At 47.2% G+C, this 16,940-nt stretch overlaps 1 protein-coding gene across 1 annotated transcript in view; it reads right to left on the bottom strand.

Annotated features, from left to right (window-relative positions):
* Fbxo10 (F-box protein 10) overlaps positions 1–16,896 on the bottom strand; it is a 51,256-nt gene extending 34,360 nt beyond the window's left edge. The window contains exon 1 of the mRNA XM_052176413.1: positions 16,794–16,896. The gene's annotated coding sequence lies outside the window, so the exon portion shown is untranslated. The remainder of the gene's footprint in view (positions 1–16,793) is intronic.
* Positions 16,897–16,940: the final 44 nt, after the last annotated feature.

Here is a 16,940-nt window from a genome sequence, read left to right on the forward strand (position 1 = left end):
ATAAACTGCTGCTTCCCAGCCCTGCTGCTGCAAGCAAGACCTCAAACCTCTCTAGCCTCTGAAGGAAGACTAAGCCCTCTCACCAAGTGTCTCCTCTGCCACAGTGTGCAGATTTCTGACAATTTCTCAAGAAAAGCGATGTTTAGTCAACAAATATTTGCTTGCCTAGTGTGAGCCAGACACTGTTCCAAGTCCTGAATAGAAATGAGGAAGACAGAGGTCTTATCCTCAGAGACAGTCAGGAAATTAAGCAATAAAAAAAAAAAAAGAAAGAAAGAAAGAAAAAAGAAAAAAGAAAAAAGAAAAGGGAAAGAAAGAAATAAGAGAGAAAATGAGAACGAGAGAGACAGAGAGAGACAGAGACAGAGAGAGACAGAGTCAGAGAAAACAAATGTTACCACAAATAGTCCAGATAAACGAAGCAGGACTTGCATGTGAGCATGTGCATACGTGCAGGCGCACATGTGTGAACAACTGCTGAGGACTGCTTTAGACAGGCTGTCAGGGACAATCTCTAGGGAAGTGCCCTTGAATACAGACCTGGCACAAGATGAGAAGCTAGTGACAGCCAGGCGGTGGTGGCACATGCCTGTAATCCCAGCACTCTCGGAGGCAGAGGCAGGCAGATTTCTGAGTGCAAGGCCAGCCTGGTCTACAGAGTGAGTTCCAGGACACTACACAGAGAAACCCTGTCTTGAAAAAACCAAATCCAAAAAAACCAAAAAGAAGAAGAAAGAAGAAGGAGGAGGAGGGGGAGGAGGAGGAGGAGGAGGAGCAGCTAGTGACAGAGTGAAGACAGAGGAAGCCTCATGACCACGTGCTCAGCCAGCCCGCCTGACAGGCACAGGACATGCAATAGGACAGACCTCTAAAGGAGAGAGTTCACAGAACTCCTTCAAGCATATAGTTCTCTCCCCGTGGAGAGGGCTAGGATGAAGGCTCTGCAGTTTGGTTTTCAGTCTGTCTGTCTTCCCAGTGTTTTTTGTCAACCTCAGAATCTGGGGGATTTCAGTGCCTGACCCAGCATGCCCACTCAGCCTGACACTTGCCAGAACAGACAGTCGAGGGACTTTCTCCTCCTCTTTATCTTTCCTGAGTAGGATGCAAGCCCCTTAAGGCCAGGAACACTGCACTGCTGTGTGCAGTCTGTCTAGAACTCCCAGTCCCATGGTGGGTGCTTAGCACTGAATGAATAAGTCCTTACCAGACTGACAGTGCTGAGACTTCAAACCATCCCCACAGACTCCCCACTACAGCACAAAGCCCCGTGTAACAAGCAAATAAAACCCAAGTATGTGTTCAACACTCGTCATGTCTAAGACCATGTGGTAGGCCTCACGGTTCAGTGGGGAAGCAGATAAGGGCCCTGTTTTCCTAGACAGCAGAAGACAAAGATTCATCTACCAAAAATAATAGCAATATCTCCTCTAACCAAAACAATGCCATCCATCACAAAACCAAAACAAAATACAATGGAGAAAAGCACTCAGTGCCTCAAGAAAAAAAACCCTTGTTCAGAGAATAAAAACCAGCTGGAATGACAGACACACCTGAGATCCCATCAGGAGAAGGGGGTCAGTGGGTCAAAGCCAACCTAGGCTACATGCAAGCAACATCCTGTTTCAAAAAGTTACTTTTTCCAATGAATTATTTCATCACTTTCTCTTCACATCTCTTGAAGGCGGCACATGGTTTCTGTGGTCCTTCAACCTCCCACTGGAGATAGCCACATACCTGCTTTGTTAGAACACTAAGTCTTCAGTGCCATCAGATGTGGCATTTTTTAAAGATTTGTTTTTATCTGCGCATATGTGTGGTTGTGTAAATGTATGCCTCATGAACGAAGGTCTCAGCAGAGGCCAGAAGGTGTCAGATCCCCTGGAATTGAACTTTTAGGTGGTTACAAGCTGCTGTGTGGTGCTGGGAACCGAATCTCAGATGCTCTGTAAGAGCAATGAGCACTTCAATTATTACTTATTTTTAGTTTTTTGAGACAGGGTTTCTCTGTTTCCAAACTGGCACTCATTCTGTAGACCAGGCTAGCCTCTACCTCCTGGGTGATGGGATTATAGGCATATGCCAGCACGCCCAACCAAGAACAGCAAGTACTCTTTCCTGCTGAGCCATCTTCTCCAGTCCCGGACATGGCACTTTAACAAGACCCCCAAGGAACTCAGGTGGACTCTAAGCTTGCGACACACTAAATAAAAGCAGTCCTGTCCTCATTTTACAGATCCACGAAGGAACTCAGCCTGAGAGCACTTGAATGACAAGAGACTTGCCCAAGTCACTGCTAGAAAGGAGAGAATGGGGAAGGCAGGCAGGCTTCATGGCCGAGCCGTGCATAGGAGTAAGGCAGGTGTCAGGACGAGTTCTGAGGGGAAGCTGCAGCTAAGCTCACTACAATTCTTAGTCAGACTGAGACAGTTCCAGGGTCAGCCCGGGAAGCAGCTGGTTCCCGTGGATGCCGACCAGAGCCACTAGCTCATCTGGGAGCTGCCCTGAGTCCCTGCACATAAGGATGTGCATGTCATGGTGAACGGACTCCTGCAAGAAGGACACGCTGGGCTTACATCTAGCCTGAGCTCTGCCTCGCCTTCCCAGGCGGCTGGACTCTGCTTTCTTGTTCAATGTTCAGATAATGACAAAACAGCCATGGTGGTACACACAGCTGCAATCCCAGAGCCTGGGTGGTGGCAAACAGGAGGACAGTGAGGCTGAGGCCGGTCTTGGCCATAGAGCAAGCCCTGGCGTCTTAACCAAACCCAAACAACAAAGACCAATCGCTTCCTACTCACAGGAGGACATCTTAGCTGCAAGGTGGTGGGAAATTAGGTTTAGTTTAAAAAAAAATCAATAGGAAGAAAGGATCTAGGGCAGCTCAAACCTTTTTTAGTATCCATGTAGAGGGAAAACAAGATTTCCCACCCACACCGGGAAGCATACAAAGCACCAGTTAAACAAGAACACACTGTACAGTGGAACAACTCTAACGCGTTAATGATTTAGCGTCTCAAATGAAAGGAGGCGTCTCTGCTTCTGTGGGTTTTAGTTCAAATCCGTTCTGAAGGAATAGAGGGTAAAATACGAGCCACAAAGCCTGTTCGCAGGCCTGTGCCCACTCACATCTGCAGACTCTGGAAAGGAGACAGCCCTTCAATGTCTCAGTTGGGCACTCCATCAGTTCTCTGTGCCTCCGTCCCCATGGGCCTGAGAGACAGTACTCTCAGCGACGAAACTGGACACTATAATCCAGACACTGTGTGCTTGGTCAAAGTCAGGAGCTCTGAGGGCTTCAGATAGGCCCTCCCTTTGTCCTCCTCTGTCAGCCCAGGGCCTGCTCACTGAGGCTCGGCTCGGAAGGGACACGCATCAGGGAACCCTTTGAACTGGTCCTCAATCCTGATTCTCACACATTTAATAAGCAAACCTGAAAGGCTAAGGAAGGGAATGTTTGGGGTTTTTTGTTTGTTTTTGTTTTTGTTTTGTTTGTTTGAGGCAGATTCTCACTGTATGGCCTTGCTTGGCCTGGAAAAGTCAGCATATAGACCAGGAGAGCCTCTAACTCAAGAGCTCTGGACTGCCTATGCCTCTTGGGTGTTGGGATTAAAGGCGTGGTGACCACACCCACCAGGAGGGTATTTTGAAGGCTTACTGTGTCACCTCAGTGAGAATTCACAACACAAACTGAACTGCAAAATCTGATCCCCAGTATCTGGCAGTAATATATCTGAAGATGGCTTTCTAATCAGGACTAAGTCCAAAGTCCCTGTAGTACAACCAACCACCTGCTTCCGGTCCTTCCTTACAGTGTTAGGGTTCACAGCCAGCGATGGTACAGGACCCTGGGCCTCACTGACCATGAAAAAGATGAAGCTGGCCTTGCAGGTATCAGGAACTATCATAGAACATCTAATTTGGACTGACAGCATTCCGCTGGGAGGCCTAAAGACTTACGATTTTCTTTTTTTTCTTTCTTTCTTTTTGTTTTTTGTTTTGGTTTTTTTTTTTTCAAGACAGGTTTTCTGTTATTATAGCCTTGGCTGTCCTGAAACTCACTCTGTAAACCAGGCTGACCTCGAACTCAGAAATCTGCCTGCCTCTGCCTCCCAAGTGTTGGGATTAAAGGCATGTGCCACCACCGCCTGGCTCAAGACTTTCAAGTAAAAAAATCTACAAAATCCAGGGCACCTTACCTGGAGAGTAAACCCCAACCACCTAAGCATTATCAACGAGACAGTGTCCTTCTCGTCACCTTCTGCCTCCCAGACAGGCACAAACCGCTCCAACCACTTCTCTTTAATCACACCCAGCTTGAGGCAATTTCCACACCAAGGAATTGCTGCTTTACTGGTGACATTAAACATTCAATAGAGTCAGTCTGGTCTCTGGCTGCTCTTCTGCATCTATAAAAATGGAGGTAATACTACCTTAGAGGCTCATTAGGTGGGGGAAAGATGTCTGGGAAACGGTTGACGCTGAGCTTGGCACACAGGAAATGCACAGCAAATGGGAGACTTCCTCTCTTGTGATGTTTTCCTAAATCAAATCCCTTCCTCTTCCTCTTCAAATTTTGAGCCGCTTTTCTCAGCATCTTGGGAATAAAAAAATGTCTGAAGTGTAGAGGGAGAGGGGGGAGTACTTACCTCCCTGGTCTATGACAGCAGCTCACGAGCAATGGCTGCCAAGGGCTGCCTTCCTTCCTTCCTTCCTTCCTTCCTCTCCCTCTTTCTCTTAGAATTTTAATTATGCGTCTCTTTGTAAGTATGTGCACTTGAGTGAAATTACCCAAAGAGGTCAAAAGAGGGTGTCAGATCTCCTGGAGCTGGAGTCTCTCAGGGCCACTGAACTCAGGCCCTCAGGAAGAGCAGTAAACCATGCCTCCTGCCCCAAGGAGCCTTTATCATAACGGACGTAAGCAGGTTTCGGGTTCCTGACCATCTGGCAAAGAGAATACATTTTTATTCAGAACGGGATGGTTAGAACAGCACTGGCAGCAGAAATTCATGAGGTGTGTGGCCTCCACGGTCCAAATATCAAATTCTAGGGAGCTTTTCTATTTCAAGTGCAAATACAGGAGCGAAAGGTAAGCTCTTGAGGGCCAGATGCCGGTGCTTCCAGAGTGCGGTGGGAAGTCTGGATCCAGCTCAGCCCAGGCCCCACCACACACAGACTTGCTCCTTCCCCGCTCACTTTCAGGCTACATAATCTTTGTCATAGCATTAGGGATTGAACCCAGGGTCCTGTGCACACCAAACAAGCTTGCGACCACTGAGCTACACAGCCAGGCCCCTTACTTCTGCTTTTGCTTGCTTTTACAAAGGAGCTGGCTATGTTGCCTGACCTGGCCTCAAACTCTCTACTTCTGCGCACCTAAGACCCAGCAGAGTCTGTTCATCTTTATTTTTATTTTCTAGTTTTCGGCACTGGCAATGATCCTGGGCCTGTGTGTGTGTGCTAGATCACACCCCCAGTTCTCTTCTGAGATACGGTCTTACTAAATTGCCGAGGCTGCTCTTCAACTCACACTGTGGCCTAGGCGGGCCTTGAACTTGTGATCTTCCTCTTTAGTTTCTCGAGCAGCTGAGGTTACTGGCCTGTGACATCAAGCCTTATACTTTCCTTGTCCTTAGAGCTGTGTTCCCAGTCCATTTAACCTCATGGGATGTCATTCACAGGGCCTTAGTCACAGCAAGATACCATACAGGACAGAGGTCTGACCTAAAGTAGACGGGATATCCAGGCCCCTTGTCGGGAGCAGAAGGAATTCATGAGAGATCACCTGAGACACCAAGGAATGCGGCCGATTCAGAGCAAGCCAAACAGGGAGTCAGAGAGTCAAAGAGATTGTTTTTCTTTTTTCTTAAAAAATGTTGCGGGGCTGGAGAGATGGCTCAGCGGGTAAGAACACCGACTGCTCTTCCAAAGGTCATGAGTTTAAATCCTAGCACCCACATGGTGGTTCACATCCATCCATAAAGAGATCTGATATCTGAAGACAGCTATGGTGTACTTGTATATAATAAATAAATAAATCTTTAAAAAAAAAAAAAAGGACAACAAATAGCCGGGTGGTGGTGGCGCACGCCTGTAATCCCAGCACTCTGGGAGGCAGAGGCAGGCGGATTTCTGAGTTCGAGGCCAGCCTGGTCTACAGAGTGAGTTCCAAGACAGCCAGGACTATACAGAGAAACCCTGTCTCAAAAAAAAAAACAAAATCCAAAAAACCAAAAAAAAAAAAAAAGTTAATTTATTTTGGAAGGAGACACCTGTCAGAGGACAGTCTGTGGGAGTCAGTTCTCTCCTTCCACCATGTGGATCCTAGGGATTGAACATAGATGGTTAGGTTTGGTAGCAAGCATCTCTTCCTGCTGATCCATCTTGCTAGTCCGGGATACAAATTGGAAAGGCAGAAGTCAAAATATCACTATTTGCAGATGATATGATAGTATACTTAAGTGACCCCAAAAACTCCACCAGAGAATTCCTACAGCTGACAAACAACTTCAGTAAAGTGGCCAGATATAAAATTAACTCAAACAAATCAGTAGCCTTCCTATACTCAAAGGATAAACAGGCTGAGAAATTTAGGGAAACAACACCCTTCACAAAAGTCACAAACAATATAAAGTATCTTGGTGTGACTCTAACCAAACAGTGAAAGATCTGTATGATAAGAACTTCGAGTCTCTGAAGAAAGAAATCGAAGAAGATCTCAGAAGATGGAAAGATCTCCCATGCTCGTGGATTGGCAGTATTAATACAGTAAAAATGGCCATCTTGCCTAAAGCAATCTATAGATTCAATGCAATCCCCATCAAAATTTCAACTCAATTCTTATAGAGTTAGAAAGAGCAAGTCTCAAATTCATTTGTAATAACAAATAACCCAGGATAGTGAAAACTATTAACAATAAAAGAACTTCTGGGGGAATCACCACCCCTGACCTCAAACTCTACTACAGAGCAATCGTGATAAAAAAAACAAAAAACAACTGCATGGTATTGGTACAGTGATGGGCACATTGATCAGTGGAATAGAACTGAAGACCCAGAAATGAACCCACACTTCTACCATCACTTGATCTTTGACAAAGGAGCTAAAACCATCCAGCGGATAAAAGACAGCATTTTCAACAAATGGTGCTGGTTCAACTGGTGGTCAACATGTAGAAGAATGCAAATCGATCCATTCTTATCTCTCTGTACAAAGCTCAAGTCCAAGTGGATAAAGGACCTCCACATAAACCAGACACATTGAATCTAACAGAAAAGAATGTGGCCCCGGGCAGTGGTGGAGCACGCCTGTAATCCCAGCACTTGGGAGGCAGAGGCAGGCGGATTTCTGAGTTCGAGGTCAGCCTGGTCTACAGAGTGAGTTCCAGGACGACCAGGGCTACACAGAGAAACCCTGTCTCAAAAAACCAAAAAAAGAAAAGAAAAAAAAAAGAAGAAGAAAGAAAAAAGAAAAGAAAGTGGGGGAAAATTCCTGAACAGAGCACCAATGGCTTATGCTCTAAGATCAAGAATTGACAAAAGGGACCACATAAAATTGCAAAGCTTCTGTAAGGCAAAGGACACTGTCAATAGGACAAAACGGCAACCAACAGATTGAGAAAAAAAAGATCTTTACCAATCTCACATCTGATAGAGGGCTAATATCCAATATATACAAAGAACTCAAGAAGTTAGACTCCAGAGAACCAAATAACCCTATTAAAAAATGGGGAACAGAACTAAACAGAGAATTCTCAACTGAGAAAACTCAAATGGCTGAGAAATACCTAAAGAAATGTTCAGTCAACAGGGAAATGCGAATCAAAACAACCCTGAGATTCACTTCACACTAGTCAGAATGGCTAAGATCAAAAACTCAGGTGACAGCAGATGCTGGTGAGGATGTGGAGAAAGAGGAACACTCCTCCATTGCTGGTGGGATTGTAAACTGGTACAACCACTCTGGAAATCAGGCTGGCCTCAGAAAATTAGACATAGTACTACCTGAGGACCCAGCGATACCACTCCTGGGCACATACCCAGAGGATGCTCCAACATGTAATAAGGACACATGCCCCATATGTTCATAGCAGCCCTATTTATAATAGCCAGAAGATGGAAAGAACCCAGATGTCCCTCAACAGAGGAATGGAAGCAGAAAATGTGGTACATTTACACAATGGAATGTACACTCAGTTATTAAAAACAAGGACTTCATGAAATTCGCAGGCAAAAGAATGGAACTTGAGAATATCATCCTGAGGGAGGTGACTCAGTCACAAAAGAACACACATGGTATGTACTCACTGATAAGTGGATATTAGCCCAAAAGTTCGCAATACCCAAGATTCAATTCACAGACCACATGAAGCCTAAGAAGAAGGAAACCCAAAATGGGGGATACTTCAATGCTTTTTAGAAGGGGGAACAAAGCCAGGCAGTGGTAGCACATGCCTTTAATCCCAGCACTTGGAAGGCAGAGGCGGGTGGGTTTTTGAGTTCAAGGCCAGCCTAGTCTACAGATCCAGGACAATCAGGGCTACACAGAGAAACCCTGTGTCAAAAAACCAAAAAAAAAAAAAAAAAAGAAGAAGAAGAAGAAGAAGAAGGAGGAGGAGGAGGAGGAGGAGGAGAAGGAGGAAGAAGAAGAAAAAGAAGAAGAAGAACAACAACAACAACAACATGGGTGAACAAAATACAAAATAGTCACAGGAGGAAATATGGAGACAAAGTGTGGAGCAGAGACCATCCAGAGACTGCCCCACCTGGGGATCCATCCCATATACAGCCATAAAACCCAGACATTATGGTGGATGCCCAGAAGTGCTTGCTGATGGAAGATTGCTATGGCTGTCTCCTGAGAGGCTCTGCCAGAGCCTAACAAATACAGAGGTGGAACCTCACAGCCAACCACTGGACTGAGCTCAGAGTCCCCGATGGAGCAATTGGAGAAGGGACTGAAGGAGCTGAGGGAATTTGCAGCCCCAAGGAGGGAGCAACAGTGTCAACAGGCAAGACCCCCCCCCCAAGAGCTCCCGGGGACTGGACCACCAACCAAAGAGTACACATGGAGGGACCCATGACGCTGACCACATATGTGGCAGAGGATGGCCTTGTTAGACATAAGGGCGAGGAGAGGCCCTTGGGCCTGAGGGTGTTTGATGCCCCAGTGTAGGGGAATGCCAGGGTGAGAGGACAGGAGTAGGGGGGGGGTGAGCTCCCTCATAGAGGCAGGGGGAGAGGGGGATAGGGAGACCTGGAAAGAGGAAAACATTTGAAATGTAAATCAAGAAAATATCTAAAAACAACAATAAATGTTAATTTATTTTGGAGGGAGACACCTGTGATAGCATCTACGTGGAGGTCAGAGGACAGTCTGTGGGAGTCAGTTCTCTCCTTCCACCATGTGGATCCCAGGGATTGAACGGAGATGGTTAGGTTTGGTAGCAAGCATCTTTTCCTGCCGATCCATCTTGCTAGCCTGGGATTTTTTTTTATTCTTTTCATATTTTATCAATTCTTTGAGAATGTAATACATGCATATAGAATTGTATTTTGAATGAGAAACACCTCCACAGACTCATATTTGCTTAGTCCCTAGTGGATAAACTGTTTAAAAATAATCAGGAGGTGTGGCCTTGTGGAAGAAGGTCAAGCTTGAGGTTTCAAAAGCCCATGCCAGGCAGGACAGTGCGCTCTCTCTCTCTTCTCTCTCTCTCTCTCTCTCTCTCTCTCTCTCTCTCTCTCTCTCTCTCTCTCTCTCTCTCATTCATCCCTCCCAGATACATCTTCCACTCTAACTCCTTGTTGTCTTTTCACAAAGCAATTATTTTTATAACCCTGAGCCCCAGCACTTGGGAGGCAGAGGCATGATAGTGTGATGTTTGTGTTGCCCATGCATGCATGGGTGTGGGACAGCCCACTGCAGCGGGGCGACTACTGGAGGATACTTTTTTCCTTAAAGTAAACTGACACACCTTCCTGCAGAGGCCATCCACTGTCAAGAGCTTCTCAGCTAAGTGTGGGCTTGTGAGCCCCTCTCCACTCCATGCTAAGACGGTGACTGGTTTGATCCTGTGCAGGTAACACAGCTGCTGTCGGTTGTGTGTTCATCCAGCCCTATCATATCCAGAAGACACTCGTTCACCTTGGTCCTCCCGGAACTCTGACTCTTATAATCTTTCTGCTCCCTCTTCTGAGATGTTCTGAGTCCTGTGGAGAAAGTTGTTCCTGATCTGTCACCCTGCACGAAATTCCAAATGGGCCAAAATCTCAGTGTTAACCTGAAACTCTGAGAATTCAGAGAGTTGGGAGCATACCTCAGGATATACTGAAGTAAAGAGTTTCTAAATGGGGCCCCAGTGGCCAGCAGTCAACACAAGGGCCTCATGGAGTTGACAGGCTTCTGTGCTGCGGAAGAAACTGAAGAGGCAGCCTACAGAATATAGGGGGAGTCTCTGCCATATACATCTGACAGAGAATTGGTATCTAGCTAGAATACACAAAGAGCTCAGAAAAACTAAACAAGAAAACATACTACCCAATTTAAAACAAAACAAAACAAAACTGGCTAATGGAACTAAATAAAGACTTCTCAAAAGACGAAACACAGGTAGATATCTATTAGTTCATGACCAGCCTAGTCTACACAGCAAGTCTCTGGACAGCTTGGGATCCACAGTGAAGCCCAGTGTCTTAGTTACATTTCTATTGCCATGATAAACTCCATGACCAAGTTGACTATAGAGAGTTTGTTTGGACTTCTGGTTCCATGGGGTCAGAGTTCACTGTGGTAGAGTGATGGAGGGAACAGCAAGCTGAGAGCTCACATCTTAAAACACAAGCAGAAAGCAGGGAGCATGAACCTTTAAATTCTCGAAGTCCTTCTCCAGTGACATACTTCTTTCAACAAAGCCACACCTCCTAACCCTCCCAAACAGCGCCACCAATTGGTCCTCAAGTATCAAATGCTTGCGATTATGGGGAACCTCTTAAAATCATCACACACAGTTTAAAAAAAAAAAAACCTTAAACACAAATGTCTAAGATATATCTTTTAAAATACTCAACATTTGCATTAGCCAACAGGAAAGTGCAAATGAAAATGAAAACTACTTTGATGCCGGGCAGTGGTGGTGCACGCCTTTAATCCCAGCACTTGGGAGGCAGAGGCAGGAGGATTTCTGAGTTTGAGGCCACCAGCCCGGTCTACAGAGTGAGTTCCAGGACAGCCAGGGCTATACAGAGAAACCCTGTCTGGGGGGATGAGGGGAAGAAAGAAAAGAAAATTACTTTGACATCTCATTTACCCCAGTCAGAATGGTTAATGGTAGCTAGGTGGTGGTGGCGCACACCTGTAATCCCAGCACTCTGGGAGGCAGAGGCAGGCGGATTTCTGAGTTCGAGGCCAGCCTGGGCTATAGAGTGAGCTACAGAGTGAGAAATCCTATCTCGAAAAACAAACAAACAAACAAACAAAAAACCCCAAAAAACAACAAGAAAGATTATACAGACTCTATAAAAATCTGTCCAAGACTGGCTACATACAGTTGATAAAACTTTGGTTTAGAGCCGGGCGGTGGTGGCACACACCTGTAATCCCAGCACTCTGGGAGGCAGAGGCAGGTGAATTTCTGAGTTTGAGGCCAGCCTGGGCTACAGAGTGAGTCCCAGGATAGCCAAGGCTACACAGAGAAACCCTGTCTCAAAAAAAAAAAAAAAACCAAATCCAAAAGACCAAAAAAAAAATGTTAATGGTAAGAACACGAGTGAGAGCAAATGCTGGCAAGGATGTGGGCGACAGAAGCCCTCCTTCACCGCTGCTGGGAAAGCAAAGTGGCTTGGCCACTAGGACCAGTGTGGCAGTTCCTCGAAGAGCCATGCCCCAACCAGCTCACTCCCGGGCACACCCAGTGAGGATAGGTCTGCTCATTCATGACCACACAGGACACGAGCACATCCTAGATGTCCACCCACCGTGAAAGCACGGCACCACAGCACCTACACACAACGAAGGAACATGGATGTGCCTGGAAACTCACATACTAAGTGAGGCCACGTGGACCTAGCCAGCCGAGTCTGCATGTGGACGATGGCCTGAGTATTTCACAGAGATGTCCCAGCAACCACAACAAAGAGCAATAACCGAGGAAAGTAAGTTACAGCCTCGACGACACACAGAGAAACGACAAACTGGCCCAAGCAAGCATCTCCCAAGCTTGGGAACAAATATAACTCACAAACTGCCAGTAGGAAAGAACTTTAGAAGCTGGCATAGTAGCTCATACCTGTAGATTCCAGGACATAGAAGCTTGAGGCAGGAGGACTGCCGTGTGTCCCAGGCCAGTCTTGGTTACATACTGCGTTCCAGGACAGCTTGAACTACAGTTAGATCTTGTCTCAAAAAGCAAGCCGACCAAAGAACAGGGAGCAACAAAACCAGCCACCATCGACAACACAGCAATTCTATTTGGATGAATGTAACCGAGGAAGCTTGCTGCTACGCAGAATATGCCTGAGGAAGGCCAGAGAGGGCTCAGGAAGCAAGCCTGAAGATCTGGGTTCCACCCCGGGAACGCACACCGCGGGCGGAAGGAGAACCACCTCACGCATGTCTCCCAGCACTAAACAAACAAATGAGTAAATGCAATTTAAAAGAGAGAGACTATGTCTGAGGATGTTCTTGGCAACCCGGCGCCCATCCATGGCTGACTGAACTTACTGTGACCTATTCACAGCAGAGTGAGCACTCTGCTGGCGACGGACATGAGGTTACCGCATGGATGCGTGCCAAGAGATACGCTGAGCAAAAGCAGCAAAACACAGGATACGGACAGCGTGATCTCCCATGCATGTAGTTAACGCATGTAGGAATGCGCGCACACAAGGGATGTGACGAAGAGTTGGCCATCCACAGGTTAAGATGGCAGCCTCCTTGAGGGGAGCTCAGGCTTCGAAGGAGGCTCTGTACAAGCTCCATTTCTTAAGGCTGCTGGGTTTACCTCATGACTATTTGCTAAACTATACATTCGTGCCACATCTATATATATTATCTTTCAGAATTAAAAAAAAATGTTCAAAACAAAGATAATGAAATAAGCATACTGTCTTAGAAAAATTCTAAGAACATAAAAATCATCATTAAAAATTAAATGAAACAAACCAAAGCAAACAAAAACCCTCCTAACCAGGCTTTTGTTTGTTTGTGGGTTGAGATCTTGCAATACTGACTCAAACGTCTAGGCTCACGAAATCCTCCTGCCTCAACCTTTCAAGAACTGTGATGACAGTGTTCTCTTGCCTGAATGCAATCCTTTGTTTTTAATTTAAAGCCTTGCTTCCCAAATTCCTTTTTTGTTTTGTTTTGTTGTTTTGTTTTTTCAGACAGGGTTTCTCTGTGTAGCCCTGGCTGTCCTGGAACTCAATCTGTAGACCAGGCTGGCCTCAAACTCAGAAATCCACCTGCCTCTGCCTCCCAGAGTGCTGGGATTACAGGCATGTGCCACCACTGCCCCTGCACTTTCCAAATTCCTAACACTGTATACACCAAATACATTTCACTTTCAGTAAAGCATATTCTCTTTTTCAGTTTTCATTCAATAAGGACTCATGACATCAGGACCTAAGCTCCTGATCCTCCCGCCCTGCCCCACAGAGTGTTGAGATTGCAAGCAGGCCCCGCTCCCGGCCTAAGCAGGGGTGAGCCGGGGGTGTTTGCAACTGCCTGACCTCTTAGGACTGCAGGTGGAAACAGTCACCTGGGAACACACGTATGCTGGGCTAAGAGTCCCCCAAAGACCCTTTTTACACTTGGAAAAACAAAGCTGAGGAGGCACCCAGAAGACCTGGATGGCACTGTGCTGAAATTTGCCTTCTTGAGAATCTCCGCTCAGGTAAAACCCCTATGACAAAGCAGAACTAGTTTACCAAAGGGACTCGCCCGCTTGGGTTAAGCCTAGGAAAGGAAGGGTGATAGAGCTTAAAAGGAGGGAGAATCTCAGCGATCTGCGGTGCCCCCAGAAGGCTAGAAGGAGCCGGCCAGGCAGCAAGCCCAATTCAAGGCCCAGCAAGTGGTGCTTTAGAAACACAAAGGTAAGCACGTGCACATGAGCTAAAAAAAAAAAAAAAAGCTGCAACCAGAGAATCCAAGCAGGGGGTCTGGCTGGCAGGGTCTGGTCCCTGACGGGCCCTGAGCAGCCATCATCCTTGGACTGTGTGAGGCAGCTCTTCCAGTGACATCACAGGGCTGTCAGAGATAACAATCCGGGTGCAGCACCTACTGCTCCCTCTCCTCCAAGAGTGACAAGAAGGACCCCTTTGGATTACACAAGCCTCCGGGAGAGTTTAGAATCCTTACTAATGAAGGCCTTGGATTACTTGGCAGAATACTTGAAAAAAAAAAAAAGGAATGTGTGACTGCCTCAGAGGCCAACTTGAGAAATCAGACACATGGGTTAAACATCTCAACCAAAACAGATGGATCTTAAACAGGTGTCTGTCTAGTGCCCCTTTCTGTTAACAACCTCACTATGTCAGGTGAGCAGGGAAACAAATCCCCACACTGACAGGAAAATCAGTAGCTCGTTCACACCAAGCCCAGAGCAGGTGACTCAAGAAGAAAAGACCCACCCATTAAAGGAAACTCAAGGAACAAATGCTACTGTGCCGGCTAGTACCCCTCTGTGACTAAGGCCCACAGAAAGGAACACGTTTCTCTCACATCTCCTTTGAAAAGCAGGTGAGGCATTTTTATTGCCCAGGACACTGTCTGTCTGCCTCAGAGAGCTCAGGCAGATTCACCATCTGTGCTGTTCCTGAGGTCCACGGAACTGGCCTCACACCTGACAATACCCTTAGTCTTATCCCACAGCTCTGCATCTACATCACCACCACCACCATCATCATCATCACTACCACCATCATCGCCATCACCACCACCAATGGGATGGGCCAAGAAAGGATTCTACATCCTCCCATGTCTGCCTTTATTCCATCTGTTCTTGTTCCCATCTCTCTTCACACTGTCACTTGTTGAAGAGCAGGGGGAAAGGAGGAAGCGAGAAAAGGGAGAATATGTCTGCACTGCAACTGAAAACAAAACAAAACAAAACAAAACAAAAAACCGAAAGAAACCAGACCGCAGGACTAGAGGGGCGAGTGACTGCTGGTTGGCCACACAGCTCAATAGCTGCCAGCGCTACCCTGTAAACGTAATTCCCCTGATAACCATGGAAACCAAAATGCAGGCACTGTGGTGAGGGCTGCTCTCTTTAGATATCTAAAAACAATAAGAGGCCAGAGACCAGACAGACAAAGAAATCCAGGCCTTCCACACCAGAGGAAATCCTCTCCTAAAAGCTTTGACAAAGTGCCATTTTTCTCCAGTCTCTAAATCTCACCAGGTTTCCACCAGGACTGGAGACCTGACAGGGATCATGAAACAATTCAGGCCTCTGGTGTGTGCTGGTCCCTAGGGGCCCAGCTGCTACGAGGCAAGCTCTCTGGGAGCTGAGAGCTTATTGTTATCATAAAACATACTGCGAACCAGCGGAGGGGCACAGACACACACGGATGCAGACACACACATACACACACATACCTGTGTGTACACAAAATAGACTTTTATATAACTGACATAGCTAGCTATGCAAACAGTTCCATGGGGCAGACACCATTGCCTGGTTCTTGTAGCCAGAATAAACGACCAGTTGAGTTAGAACGTAGGCAAACTCAAGCATTCTTTCTCCTACCCAGGGCCAACAGTGTTGAAGTCTGAGCAAAATCTAAGTTCTGGCCTGGTTCTTGGTCTAGCCTCTCTATGTGCAGGAGTCATCTGGATTGCATGGGTTCCTCAGCATCTTCCAGTTGACAGTCAATCACTCTACTGTGCTTTTTTATTTTATTTTATTTTTTTTGTTGGTAGCACATGCCTGGCAGTTTTCTTTCCCCTCGGAGGGAATCTGATACCCATCTGCTCAAGTAAATTAGCGTTCCCATCCTGCTGCCTGACTCATTCCGTAGGAACAACAGGTTCACCATGCCAATATGAAACTGAAGGGGGCGGGGGCGCTGGGAAAAGGGAGAGCGTTCTACAGTCAAAACGACACTGTTTTCAGAATCACATATACAGTGGACGGTGTGCTTACTGCAAGAAAGACGTCTATCATGGAGTCCTATCTAGCTTGCTATTTTAATAATGCTCATACGGAGAGCGCTCTCTAAGGAGTCCTCAAGGTTTCCTGCTTAATCCTCACAGCAACCTCAGGCCAAAGAATTCATCTCTACTATTAACAGAAGAAGCACCATCGACGTGGCTCAAGGTTGCCTGGGTAGAGTGGGTGGTGGAACTAACACCAACTCCGGAGTTCTGGCTCTCCAAACGGCTTTTCCATCAGTGTAGTGTGCAGGAGAGAGGCCGGGCAGGGGTCATCCCTCTTCCTTCAAAGATTTAGGAAAACGAGTCTCTGTGACTTGTTAAACCCAGACCCACTGAGTGCGCGACTGCACACTCTCTCCTGCATCCCAGGTGAAGGCTAGCACACCGCAAAGTCGAATTCATTCTCGTACACACTCGCACAGCCCATGGGCTGGAGGCGACCGCGGGTGGGGGCGGACCGAGGCACAGCTCTCCCGAAGCTCCAGTGGCCGAGGCCCCCCACCTCACGCACTGCCCCAGGCCGACTCCCCGCAGCCCAGCCAAACGCTGGGCCCACGGAGGGACAGAGCGGCCGGTAGCCTGGAGCATCCGCGGGCTTCCGAGAAGCCTCCGGGGCGCGCCGAGGAACCCGCGCCTCTTACCTCCGGCAGCGGCGCTGCTCGGCCGCGGCCGCGACGCCCTGGAAGCCGCAGGGCTGCGGGAGGATTGCAGCGCTCAAGCAGAGAGGGTCCGACTTCGCCGCGAGCCCCGCCCCCGATGGCTGTCACGTGACGCGGGTGGAGGGCTGG

This window comes from Apodemus sylvaticus, chromosome 3 (genome assembly GCF_947179515.1).
Source record: "Apodemus sylvaticus chromosome 3, mApoSyl1.1, whole genome shotgun sequence".
NCBI lineage: Eukaryota > Metazoa > Chordata > Mammalia > Rodentia > Muridae > Apodemus > Apodemus sylvaticus.